General features: G+C 33.3%; 1 long non-coding RNA gene across 1 annotated transcript in view; it reads right to left on the bottom strand.

Moving 5' to 3' along the window:
• The window catches only part of LOC138828947 (uncharacterized), a 45770-nt gene that overhangs the window by 25378 nt on the left and 5460 nt on the right, over positions 1-14932 (bottom strand). Inside the window, exon 2 of the long non-coding RNA XR_011372440.1 lies at positions 14457-14507. This is a non-coding gene — a long non-coding RNA (uncharacterized lncRNA). The remainder of the gene's footprint in view (positions 1-14456; positions 14508-14932) is intronic.

Raw genomic sequence — 14932 nt, 5'->3', positions numbered from 1 at the left:
AATATATGTCTGAATAATTTACATGTATTAATATTATGCAAAACTAAATTAACTAATCCTACAACTCTGAAAAAAGAATTACCCTAATGAAACAAAACAAAAGAAGTTCAAAATTTGAAATTTAGAAAATAAAATGAAGTGTACTCTTTAGTTTACTTAAGCAACTGTAAACCTTCTGTATATCAATTTTATAATAAAAAATGCATGAATAAAGAAAAAAAAGTACCCGTTGGTCAATAGCGACCGGAAAAACATCAGTAGTTTTGTTTTGTGTTCAAAAAAATCATTGGAAAAGATAACAATATTCTTTCCATAATAAATATACTCATTAACTTACTGATGTAACTATATCCCCTCTGTACATTACCTTTAAAATAAAATTAAATTGAAATTAAAAATATACTTAATAATATACCAATTAAGAATTCGTAGAGAGCTAGGAAGGTGGCTCAGTGGTAGAGCGCTTGCCTTTCATGCTTGAGGCCCTGGGTTCGATTCCTCAGTATCACATAAACAGAAAAAAAGCCAAAGTGGGGCTGTGGCTCAAGTGGTAGAGTGCTAGCCTTGAGGGACAGCGCCCAGGCCCAGAGTTCAGGTTCCACGACCGGACCCCCACCCAAAACAAAACAGAATTACTAAAAGCCATTGGATAAAAACTTTTTAGAAAACTGCCCTAAGTACCCAAGTAATATACTTTTATGATACTATTTAAATACTTCAGTAGAGAAGCCAAAGTTTAAAAACTGTTACAAAGTAAAGTAATAAATCAGAATATATTACTATTAATAATAATCATAAGATGAATTTATAGTGGTAGTCAAATATGTAAGAAATGAGGCAATTTGCCATTAGTTTGCACTTAATAAGTGAGAAAGAATTTTCTAGGTCTTTTTAAATATATAATAAGTTTAATGAAGAAACTATTGTGTAACATCATATGATAATCAGATGAAGCTGATATTAGAACCAAGAGCAGATTGTACTGTTTTGGATGTTAATGTATATACTTAATTTGGTTGTGGGAAATTGTGTTCAACTTGGGGTATTGTTTTTGTTAGACTGGTGTCATATCAGTGGTTAATTTTAGGATAGGGGTTCCTTTCCACAACAACATGCACCTGATCTGTCTTTTTAGCCTTCCCATTATCAATGGCATAAGAGTTGCACACCAACTTGTCTAGCTTCCTACCTTGGCTGGCCTAGATTCTGCAGTCCTTCCAGTCTTAACCTGTAGATAGTGCAGGATGGTGGAAATAATCCAATGCACAAACCTATACATTGAGAAGGAAGTCCATTAAACTTTTGGCCTGGGTTCTGTTCTCAAGCCTCCTCAATAGTTAAGAGTTCAGATGGGAGCCCATGGTGCCAAGCAGTAAGAATATTTTTTTAAAGCAACTAGACATATATATGACTTAGGCAGGTGAACACCTCAGGACAAGAATAAAAAGCAGTGAAGCATAGAGGACAGGCCCAATTTTAACTAGCTAATTAGAGGCTGAATAAACTTAGCTAGCTACTCAGGAGGCTGAGATATGAAGACGACTATTCAAAGCCAGTCCAATCATAAAAATAAACGGATTATCTCCAAAAAAACAGAAGTGGAACAATGGCTCAAATGGTAGACCACTATCCTTGGTCACAGAAGCTTAGGGAGAGTGCCCAGGCACTATCAAGCCTCAGGAATGATGAATGAATGAATGAGCACTTGCACATGAGCATGCATGTATACACATGCATGTGTACACACACACTCTCTGTCACACACACAGAAATGAGTATTTCAATGCAAAGTTTTTTTTTTTACCTTGCTGTAATCTATTTCCCTGTATTAGTTTACAAATTAACAAAATCACCTAAGCACCTATTTACATACAACTCAACATGTTTCTCTAAAGTCAACTCTCTTTTTGGAAGCATGCTTTTATTTGACCCAAATGTAAATTACTCAGAAGGTCGATTCATCTCCTTCAATTCTGTAGAATTAGATGATTGTTTCGCTTCCTCCAAGCATTATAATTTTGTGAAATCCTGTATCAAGCAACCTATTTCTTTCAATAGAAATGAAGCCTCTGTCAAAGAATTAATACGTTTTTCTTCTCTTTGCTAGCATCTGTAGTATTATTAACTTCATATATTTCATGATCTGTCTGTGTTTGACAAAGACTGCTGTGAAAATGAAAAGACCCTTCACAGCACTTATCATTTATATACCATTCATAGATATGAAGGTGTTTAAATATTACTGAAATTGCTTTGGAATAAATCATGTTAAAATTGACTATCGTGAAAAATAAGAATTGGCTTCTCAGCACTTTAGGTAAGAACTTGATTGAAAGAAACAAAAGGAAAAGTGAGGAACAACTCAACACATACATTCAAATGAAACAAAACAACCCAAGAAAACAAATTAATTCAGTACTCAAGAACCTGGAGGAAATTCAAAGACTTAAGAAAACATCAGCTATGACAAGCTTATGAAAATCCTGACTACATGGGAGTTTACTCTTGTGAGGATAGAGGTTAAAGCCCAGACTGGACAGAAAGATCTGTACACAATGCCATGCACCTGTTATTTTAAATTCCAGGAAGAATAACATAACGTGGACTGAGACCAATATCATGCACAAGTATAGGAAAAATCAGGATAATTTAGGGCTGGAGACATGACAAAGTTGTAAAAACACCCATTTAGGGGGCACAAGACACTCAATTCAAACTCTAATATTATGGGTATTAAAGTAAAAAGCTATGGTTTTAAATAATTGGAATAATTGTAAGATTTGAGTATTTGAGTGGAAAAATGCATGAAAGAGATAGAATGAACCCATGGTGCAATGCTTTCAACTTAAGTGAAAATGTTTTGTGGTACTTCAGACAAAACAGAGTTACCTTGCAAATGAGCATGGTTGTGCATTTGGGTGATGGAAATATTTTACTTACACAGGTGTAAATTAAATAGATTTTATTTGGGTAGATTGTACTTCTTGAACTAAGAACCTGCATGATGTCCCTGAAATTTTTCTCTCAATGCTACCACTCTAGTACATTGAGCCACAGTTCCAATTCTGATTTTCTGTTGGTTGTTTGGTGATAAGAGGCTCCTGGACATTCCTGCCCAGGATGGCTTCAAACCATGATCGTCAGATCTCAGCCTCCTGAGTAACCAGGATGCCAGGCATGAGCCGTCGATAGTTTTAATAATTTAGTAAATTGTACAGTTACTGAAGTTATGCATTATCATTATAACCTGTGTAATATATGTGTGTATGTATATATCAGTGAATACGGATAGACATATTTAACATATTTTTGAACCTACAGTAATTTATGAAAATTTCCATTATTAAATAAAATGGAAACAAAAGTTCATAAGGAGCAAAACAAAGGAAATTATCACATGTTTCTTGTTGTTGAATGGAATACAAATTGCAAAAATCAGTTTGGGAAAACCATCTCAACGTTAACAAAATCGATAAGAGCTATTAATTCCATTCCATCTATTTGCTCATATTGTGCAACCTCACACATAAGTGTCAAAATCAAACCACACTTTTTGCCATTGCTTTTAACTCACCTGTTATAATTTATGGGTTAGATAAAGTAATCAAATAAAGATGAAAATAATATTATGTGAGTCTATGAATTAGAGCTGAAAATGATTTTAAATGTGATAATTGCTAATTAAGTTGCATACTTCTTACTTTTACTCTGTCATGTCCTTCATTCCCACATTAAGAACGTACATAGAAGGTTCTCACTAAATTATATGTACAATTATGAAATAATCTATTGAAAGAATATGGGCACAGTGTGATTTTAGCTTATTGAGACCTGTCGGGGGAAGTGTGTTTCTGAAGACTTGCAATATATTGTGATGAAGATGAAGGGAGGGATGTGCTTATTCTGGAAAACTGGCTAGAGGATTGCTTTCATAAAGGTAATGATGAATTCTTCCAAAAGGTTACAGTAAAATCACTTTCACAACCATGTTCAATGCTGCACTATTCATCATGGCCAAGTTACGGAAACAGCCCAGATGCCCTTTGGCAGAGTGATGGTTGGAGAAAGTGTGGCACATATACACAATTGGAATGCACCCATCCATTATGAAGGCTGTTACATTATTTGCAATGAAATGGATAGATCTAAAAATATATTAAGTGAACTAAGTCAGAGCCAGACACACAAAGGACCCCTGTTCTGTCTCAAATTTGGAAGTTTTACACAAAAATATTAGCCAAAGCATGCTATTTGCAGAGGAGTATTTCAAAGGTGTAATTTCTTATAAAATTGAACTTTTAATCCAACAAAATATATATATCAAGAAACTATCACTTGGAAGATGTGAGGGGAAGTCAAAAGGAAGAGAGTGAAAGTATAATATTCAATGCAGATAGTATGAAACTAGAAAAAATTAAAGTGGGGTGAGTTTTGGAAGGGTGTGGAAAAGTTATAAAAATTTCAATTATATTAAAAAACTGATTTGTTGAATGGAAATTCCATTGACCAAGTATTTAAGATAATAAAAACATAATTAAAAACAATGGAGACATCTGATCTTAAATTCTATTTCCATCTCTTTTAAAAAATAAAATTGTTTGCTCTATAAATTGATCAGAGGGATAGATTTTGTGACTAGCTAGATCATTGCACATTTGTCTCTCTCTTCCTCTCTCCCTTTCATGGCTCTCATAGGTAATATGATTGCTCCATAAGTATCCTAATTTATTTTGCTTTTATATTTTTGGTTGAATCATTTCACTTTCTGCTCTGCCATTTCCCAACTAATTTACATAGAAGGCATTATTTCCTATGTTCTCATTCCTAGGATAAGCTGAACATGAAGACACCACTGGTCCTCATTTCCAGTCTGTACCTTTGAATATGGAGGAAAATCTTTCCTCTGCTCTCTATCAATTCCCTACTCTCCAGTTAGAATAATTTAGAATAGCAAAAATGAAAAAAGAGAAGATAAATAATAGTGAAAAATATAGATGCAGAAAATGTACCGGATTTTTCTGACCAGTCATCCAATGTGAACTATTGGGGAAATACATGGACACCTCATTCTCACTGGCACTAAAAGTCTCTGGCTAGGCAATTCTGATGAAGATGAGAAACAAGATGAAAAAGTGATAAATGGTATCAATTGCAAGAGACAAATGGAGAAGGATTCAAGCAAATTTCTTCTTTGGTCTGCTGAAAATAATCGCCTTACTACAGTGCAGACACTACATTCCAAAAAGGCCACTCATGTGAATACTAGGGATATCGATGAGTATACCCCTCTTCATCGAGAAGCCTACAGTGGACACTTCGACATTGTCCATTAGTTGGTGGCTCAAGGTAGATATTCATGTAATAATTGTGAATGGCTGGACACTCCTGCACAGTACTTTTATACTTGGAATAATAACAGAGTGGCTTCTTTATTTCATCATGATGCAGATACCAATGGCTAAACTAAAGGCCTCTTGACCCCCTTGCATCTTCCTGCTGGGATTACAAATAGCAAAGTTATGCTAGATCTCCTTCTGTTGAACCATTATATCAAATCAGGTCTGAAGCACTACTTGAAAGAAACTGCATTTGATATTGCCAAAAGAATTATTTATTACTACCTCTTTGAAGTTGTGGAAGGCTGTACAAATAGTTCTCCTAAGTCCTACTTGTTTGGGTAAGTTTCTTAAATTTCAAAATTGCCAGTCCATCCTGTGTGTCCATACAAAATATTTTCACAATACAAAGCAACAGCAATATCTTACTTTAAAAATTCATGGATTCCATGGTATTCTTCCAAGTGAATTGCCTGACTTTGATGTCAAAATATATTTGAGTTGTTTGTATACATCTATAATTATTTCTGTAGAGTTTGTGATTTTAATAAGAAATAATTTTAACTTATGTGTTGAAATGTGTAGTACAGAAACTAAAGATATTTCTGGTGCTTGTCTGAAAAAAGTATATTTTAAAATATTTAGCATTCTGTTTTTAAAATATCCATAATCTATTTCATTCTCTCCTAGATATAATACATTGAATTTGACATTGTTTTATAATATACAGGTTCATTAATAAGTGTGTCCTTTCCGATTGCATTCCATATAGAAACAGTTTAAGATTCCTTAAATTCCTAGGTCCTTATAGAATTTTATTTCTTTGGAATAAAATGACAATGCTATCTTATTTCAAAAGTTTTATAAAGGTTATGCTATGTAAAGGCCTTTCTGAAAAGGTGAAGTTTGAATACACTGATGTCAAACTGACTTTTATTTCTATGAATTGCATGTATTATTACACTTGTATATTTGTAATCAACATTTTAATAACTGTTTTTCATTTCTTGCATCTGAAGAATGAAAAATATGGCATATTTAACTAATTTTCATATCATTTCATATCATTGCACAAGAGCCATGTTAATCTCTGTATTGTAATTCGGGTTGATGTGCTGCTGAAGCATGTAGTATCCTGTATATTTAAGTAGTTAATGATCCAATCTTAAGACAGGCATATATCCTTGGTTGCCTATTTGTAACAAGGAAACCTTATTGTTCCTTAAATTGCTATTCATCTTATTTCTGTAAAATTCTGTTTATGGTGGAAAAAACTTATATTGTTTGTTCGATTGCTCACATTTGCAATTTTTTGTCAATAAGTATTTTAAGTGTTTTTCATTTGAAATTTGATCATACTTTGAAGCCTTTATAGGTAGATCCAAAGGTGATGGCTTTTCAAGTACTTATTTATCAACTGAGTTAGCTTTGTAGAGCTAATGGATTCAAAGTAAGCCTTGCTTAAGAGCTACTTCTATAATACCAACATCAAATACTGTGAAAGCAGGGGTTATACTGTGGGGGAGGGACATACAAAGCAACAAAAAATAATCTTATAAATGCATTAGAAACAAATGCACGAAAGAAAACAAAACATTAAATACATATCTTAGGGTTCATTATCCTAATATCACATTATCTGACTTATTCTGCTTGCCTCATACATATACTAGATATTGCAAATAAGGGAAACCATGGGATCTATGATTCTTTGGGCTTGACTTCTTTCCATTTCCTAACAAATGGGACAATGCCCTTCTTTCTGAAAATAAGTCGTTTAAATAGGGATACAGGTGGACCCATTGCAACAATGAGATGTACAAGTCGTTATGTCGAAAACGAACTTTACAACTTTGCTGGGGGTGGCAGGGAGGATTGGGTGGGAGGGCAGGGGGAGAAGGGATGGAAAGGAGAAACAGAGGAGGAGGCTACAATGCTTGATAAGAAATGTACTCATTATCTTGCCCATGTAATTGTAACCCCTCTGTATAGTATTTTCACAATAAAAAAATAAAAATTAAAAAAATAAAGGAAACAAGCTGGGAAGGTGGCTCAGTGGTAGAGCGCTTGCCTTGCATGCTCGAGGCCCTGGGTTCAATTCCTCAGCACCACATAAGCAAAAAGAAAAAAGCCGGAAGTGGCACTGTGGCTCAAGTGGTAGAGCGCTAGCCTTGAGCTGAATAGCTGAGGGAGAACGCCAAGGCCCAGAGTTCAGGCCCCACGACTGGAAAAAAAAATTAAATAAAGGAAACAAGTATTTTCAGGGTTGTGTAGGACCTGAGTGATGGTAACTATAATGAATTGTCTCCATTGAGAGGTAAAGAACATGCAAAGACAAAAGAATGAAACTAAAACAAGTAGATACAATAAAATGAAAAATAAAAAGACATTTATTTCTCGTTAAAAAAAGAGCTACTTCGAAACTTCTGCAGCTTAAAATTTCCCAAATGAGGTCTTACTGTCACAAATGTCTGCCTGACACATTACTCTTGCTCCATGTAGGAACAGACCAACCAGAATATCTTACCCTGACAACATAGCTTGTCTTACTGGAGCAAAACTTAGTTACAAGGGATCATAGAGAGATGAACAGTTCAGATAGAACTGTTCAGACTAGAAGGTATATTTTCAAAATATAATTATTTATTATCCCTACCATTTCAAAAGTAGCTAAAGCCAAGAAGGTGAGAAAATTGTTCATATGCATGATTACCTCATGTCCTGGTCTGTCTACCACCCAACCAAGCAGGAACTTACAACACTGATTTTCTATCACCAAATATATTCCATAGCTCCAGGAGAAGTCCATATGTTTCTCCTTGTTATTAGGCCTTAAATTGGTAATGTTTTAATCACAGTGTTTTCACTTGACACTAGGCTGTACATCTCTGAATGGTAAAGTTTTAGGTCTAATTATACCAAACACTGAGGTAGAGGAAATGGAATAATATTTTAAAACAGTTGCCTTTGTTACCCTAACCACAACAGAACAATGCAAAACATTTTCTTACATTATATATACTTATATATTTCATATTTATATGTGCTGATTTTATATTTCACACAGTGAATCTTACTGGAATTAATTGATAATTTGACAAATTTATTGATATTCATTCCAATAAATGGATTGGAATATAAATAATCAAGATTAGAATATATATTAGAATATAAAAAGTATCAATGCAATGTTGTCAGTATAAACTTGTGATACCTTTTAAGTGTTCTTGACTTCTGAATTCACATGGTAAAAAAAAAATATTGTTTTCCTTTAATCTATAAGGGATTTTATTCTGTTGCTCTCTTTATTGTTTTAATTCGCTGGTCCCAAAATGTTTTTCTCCATATTTCTGAAGCATTCCTATTGATTATACCCAAATTTTGCTGATATGATGTCCAAAAGGTATTATTCTTCTACAGGATCCACGGGTCCTAGGATCCCAGCTCCCAGTTATCTGCATCATCAGATAACTAGTGCAAGAGATTTCACCTAGGCCCATGTAACATGCCAACAGAAAGTAATTGAAGACCCATCTCAATTTCTCATTTCCTATATTTCAGGGCCCCAATTCCTTGAAATGCAAGAATTAGCAGTAAGCAATTGTGAAATGCCAGGCAACCTAAAATGCAGGATGAGATCATAAAATGTTAAAGTACAGTAATTCTAACTTTCAATTTTCAGATGACCATCCCATATGAGTGAACAAGACCATAAATGTCACAAGATTATTTGTAATACCCCTCTCCTAATGATTAATGAACAATTTCAGTCCAGCATCATCAGGCCAAAAAATAGTTCCTGGAACGATAGATCCACAATTAGTCTACCAAGGCTAGGAAAACTTGACGTAGAGGTCAAATATAATTCAGAAAAACATTAATTGCTTCAAAACATTGGTACTTCAGTAAAACTTGGTTCTGTAGTATAAAAATGTTGTCATTCTCAAACAAATGATAACCTACCTTTAATCTCCTGAAAGTATATTCCTTTTCAAATAAACTTTTTAAAATCATATTTGCCAAAATAACACCTTACAAGTAGATAGTATTTAGTGACGTTACAAGTTTTTGAAGTGTAGGGAGAAAGTTACAATAGAGTTGATTTATTAACCCAGCACTAATTCCAAACAGGTTCAACCATTCATTAAAGCGTAGAAATAGTACCCCCCACCATTTGTGTTTTTCAGTAGGTGCCTTCGAAAATTTGTTAAATAGATAAGCCTCCCATATTTCAAACCAAAACATTATTGGCTAATAAAGTAATTTTCATCGCATAATGAGTACATTTTAAAAAATCATGAATAGTTGCTTTATCATATGGTGTTTTATGTTTTCCCTGTCTAAAATAGTAAGAAATATGTCTTTAAGTCTTGAATATGGGTATTCATCAGAGATTTGACAAACATAAAATCTATCTTCTATTTCTCTCATATTCCTCTACAGTAGTAAATTTTAGTTTTCTTCTTTTTCCAAAAGTTATAGGTAGTAGAAAATATTATCATAAGTATAACAAAATAATCACAAATCATTGAAAAAAGCCATTTATAAAACTGGTACTTAGAAATACATTCTAAGCCATTTTTAAACTTTCTTGTTGACTACAGATTAATTTTCCAATTGGAGGGGAATAAAATCATGTCTAGGTGCTCCATGTCTCCAGTCTTGCAAATTGTTACTTCAGATGAATGAATTACGGAAATATAAGCTGACATCAGTTCAATTATAATCAGGATTGAAACTCCGTTGAATGTATATAAACCTTTCAAAGTACTAGCAAACAGTTTAACAGAATGACTATTAGGAAGTTGAAACAAGAAAGGAATAATAGTAAAGACATAGAATGAATGAAAATGGAACAAGTAGCAAGTACAGCTAGTATACTCAATGTGAGTAAAGACGTGGTAAATTGGAAATAAATCTTGTAGAAGGGGTTGGTTGAGAATGATAGAAGGAGTGACTCTGATCCTGGAACATTGGACAATTAAGTAGACATATTTTATTGTAACACACTTGCACAAGCTTTTGAAATTCAGTGAAAAAAACACAACAAAAAACCAAAACACACAAAAAGCTCAAGCAAACAGCAATCTCTATAGAGTATGATTATGACCTCTCAGAATTTGAAATAGTTTATGAAGGACAATCTTGGGAAAAGCATACAAAGCTGTTTAAAGTGGGCAGTTTGAGGTAGAGGAAAGTATTGAAGAGATTTAATTAGATTGTCTAAGATTATAAATCATGTACATCTGCTGTAAATATTTTCTTCTGCGAATTTTCTTGGTTTGAACTGGATACTGCAGTCCTGAGCCACACTTGATAGCTCATGAAGGTAGAATGGAAGAAACAAGTCAAGAACCCATTACTCCCCTGGAGAGAAAAGTCCTCTATGTTTTCTCTCATTTCTCTTGACTACATTTATTCATAATTTTAAGTCAAGTGATTTTGAATTATATTTTTCCGTCTTTGTTCTGGCAAAGTAATTGTTCAAAATAATTTACTAAATATTATTTGCCATTTTTTCTATCATGCTGTTTATGTGTCCAAGTGAGTCCATTAAACTTCCCCCTTTCATTTGGTTGCCATGGAAATCCAGCATCAATGTTAATGAGGATAAATTCTAATGTAAAACTTTGTCTCTAAAATACCAGTCAATGAAGCTGTGATCACAAATATTTAGCTATATTTTTTTTTCTTTTTCTTTTACCTTTAAAGTCTTCCTGTGTCTAAAGTGCCCACAAAAATAAGTACTCCACCAGTTTTTGGTTCAATCATTTCTAACCTCAAAGATATATTTTGCTAACAAGATGCTTAGAGGAAACCGAAGAATACTCCACTTTTATCTTCTCTCTTTAGACTCTCCTTAGATACCATATCAGGATCAGTGAAGTTATTCTTTCCAAAATTATTTCAATAGATTATCTTTCTCTTGGTCTTGCATTTGCTCAGCAGGATGTTTGGAAAAGAATAGAGTTAAATCATCCATACCTTGGATGACAGTGTGTGTTACAAAAGAACAATGCTCATATGTCCTATTTCTCTGTCCTCCTCTTAGCTCTTGCCTGATTTCCAACTAATAACAGATTCTTGGCTTCAAGTCTAGTAAAGGTGAAGGACTATAAGGCCTTCCCCACTGCTACATCTTCATGGTTTCTCTTTTAAAACTCTTTTATTTGGATGTGGAATTAATTTTCATGTCTTCATTCAATCCGTTCTAAATTGTAATGAGCTAAATAGGCTCTGTAAAATAACTTTAGGTAGCAAAAATATTACAACAATCTATATCAAAAAGTTTGGCCTTCCTCCACTGCTGAAGCCAATATGCTTAGCTAGGGCTTCTAAGAACGCGTTTTCTTGACTTTTCAATTTGCTCGATTTTTTTTTTATCCCAAAACTTTTTGGCTTATGTAATAAGAGAAGTCTTCACTAACTCATGTTAATAATGATATTATATTTTTTGAGCTACTAAGAAATGTGAAATCATAGGTTTCTAGTAACCAATCAGATTTTTTTCTGTGGTTAAGCGCTTCACATGCAAAGACATTTTATAAAGTATTACACACAGAAAAGTGTGAACCCAATACCTTCTTTCATTGTTGAGAGCACTTTCTCCCTAAATATTTTGACCCAAATTATCTTTTTCGAGAGTTACTGTTTGGTAAATAAAGTCAATACACAAATTTTGATGTCTTTTTTTTAAAGAACTTTGAATTTAAATTCCACTACAACCTTGCTTCACACAGTAAGAGTATTTCCTGTGAAAGGACAATTCTCAAGGGAACCTTGATTTATAGCATGTTTCTGAGGTTTGTTGGTTTAGTGTGAAAATGAGCCATCTTCACCCACATTGCTTATTCTCAGCTAAGTCTCCATGGATTACTTTGCATGAAAGCCTATTTTCCCAAGCAATTTTAAATTTTCATAATAGGCTAAGTTGTTAAAAAGATTGAACAAATCAAAATTTACCTGTCATAATTTTAAAACTCTTTTGAAATTCCTTTATTAGAACCGCGAATTCAACAATCCTAATTCCACCTTTACCATCAAAAAGAGTTATGTTGTTTTCATGATATAGTGTCCATGAAAGTATTATTTTCCAGTGGCTTTGTTATGCATATATATAACCTTATAAGCTAATTCTGAGCAAAATGAACTCCAAGATATGGAAAGAGAGAGTATTATTTGCGGTTGTTGTTTTTAATGTATTATGTGATTTCTATTTTTGGGGGGGGGGGTTTGCCCTATACTTTATTCCCTGATGTATTTGATTTTGGTAGCCTGTGTATTGTGTATATATTTACCTTAATTAAGGAAGGTAAGAGGAACAACAAAGTGGTGAGACAAAGGACAAAGGCAAACCAATGCAATAGCAATACTAACAAGACAATATGTTGGAAATGTACATTACAACTTGTGAGGGGTATTGGGATGAAGGAAAACTGTGAACAAAATCAGGGAGGGGGTAACAAGTTTGAAAAGTTATGTATTCACTCCTTTAAAATTACTGTAAACCCACATCACGGTGACATTACAAGTAAATTTAGAAAATAAACTGCATGAAATAAAATTTCACTGTATTGGTATAATAACTATTATTCTTTATGAAGTAACTTTTTAAAAATCAATACTGTTTGGCGTCTAATTTGAATTAATTACAGCTTTTTAATCAGAGGACCATCGACTTGAATGCTATCTGACTAGACAATATTTTCAAATATACTTACCAATATTTTGAAAAAAGAATAAATATAGTACTTTCTCATACTAAAAGTGAAAACAGTTTAATTCTAAGGTAACCTATAACTTTTAAAAATAAATAAGTTGTTAAGAAGACACAATATATGTGTTCTTCAACATTCCAATGACTAGTAACTACTTATTTTCAAATTTGGAAGATTCCATACCTGAGAGATTCAAAACAGTACCGGATTGCATGTTATGTAATTCTGCAATAGATGCATTTTCCAATGGGGTGTTACAGATTGAGAGTCAACAGAAAAATAACCACATTCTGGTAGAGGATAAAACTATGTGGCATCGGTAATAATTAATTCTTCAAGAGTAAGCAATTGTTTATCATAGTAAGCTATTATTTTTATGACCATCAATACCAATATTTATGATATAGAGTCAACCTAGCCCAAAAGTTTCGAACTTTTAGGGACCACCTCAAACATCCCTTAATTCCCATCATGAATAGCTTATCTCTATTGTGAAAAAATACAACTCTGCTAATGTGATGCCATACATGTTCTGGAAAGTACACCACAATAAACTGGGTTGCATTATTTGCCGCCCACTGTTATTCTTGAGATCAGAACACTTGAAAATATTATTTATGGTTATACATTTTTAGCTATCATATTAATTCTGGTTGCTAAGATCAGAAGATTACAGTTCAAAGCCCACCCAGGCAGAAAGATTCCCTAGATTCTTATCTCCAATAAACTTCTCAGCAAAAGCCAGATGCAAGTGGCACTGAGGTTGAAGTGGTAGGGCACGAGCCTTGAGCATAAACAGGCTCAGAGACAGTATCCAGACCCAGAGTTCAAGCCCTAGGACAAACCAATAAAACAAAAACAAAAATAAAAGCAAACCCCAAACCTAACATATTTCTCAGTGTATACAGTAGCAAATAATTAAGGAAATTGCTTCCTGTGTAACATACAGGTAGAAGAAAGAAGATGTCACACGATTATTCTCTTCATACCATGTTATACCAAAGATTCCAAAAATTGGTCTTATTCTAAATTTATAAATTAATATCATCAATTTGTTGGCAACTCTGTTTACAACATTCATATTATCATTTTATTCATGAACTGTTGGAATCATCTATTAACTAAGTTCTAATTATAAGTCTCTTGAAAGAATATTCTAGGTAAATAGAATGCAAAATCATTTGTGAATTTGTCAATTAAAACCTCTACTTAAAAAGTATTTTGTAGAATCCTATAGAATATAAAATTACAAACAAAACCAAAATATTTATTTTAAATCTAAATTCTAATTTAGCAAGATCTTCAAAATCCTACATTAGACAAACTTTACTATTTTTCCAGGCTTAAGCTTTTGTAATCCTTCATCATTTCTTTGGGATACAACAGAATGATGATAACTTACTTTTTCAAATTTTGGACGGGAATCATGATTCATTTTGCACCTAGGAATGTTCTGTGATGAAGAGAGAATTTAAAACACAAGTGAGGAGTGAATATGAGTTGCATTTAAACAGAAAATTTGACTTCTCAAAACATAAGGACAAAATTAGCCCAAACGTCCAACTATGTATTCCTACCTTGTTTGTTTTATTAAGACAAAATTATACAACCTGGTCCAGGGAAGGTATCACTATGTAATTCCATTCTCTAATCTCCTGTCTTAATCTCAGTGCTAGATTTCTAGACTTGTATCACATTGCCCTGCCATAGTTTCTTGGTTTATTTAATCTAGATACAGATGACCAATCCCGAACTTCTCCAGTGATATAATACACCAGAGTGACTGCTTAGACTGTTTATCTCCTATTTACAAAGATGTTCTAACATTTGACATAGGATATGAACATTTTCAGATGCACCTGTGGGATCTCTGATTCA

This window comes from Dipodomys merriami, unplaced genomic scaffold (genome assembly GCF_024711535.1).
Source record: "Dipodomys merriami isolate MVZ:Mamm:240054 unplaced genomic scaffold, mDipMer1.0.p SCAF_169, whole genome shotgun sequence".
Classification (NCBI taxonomy): domain Eukaryota; kingdom Metazoa; phylum Chordata; class Mammalia; order Rodentia; family Heteromyidae; genus Dipodomys; species Dipodomys merriami.
This window is presented reverse-complemented; position numbering and strand designations above follow the sequence as displayed.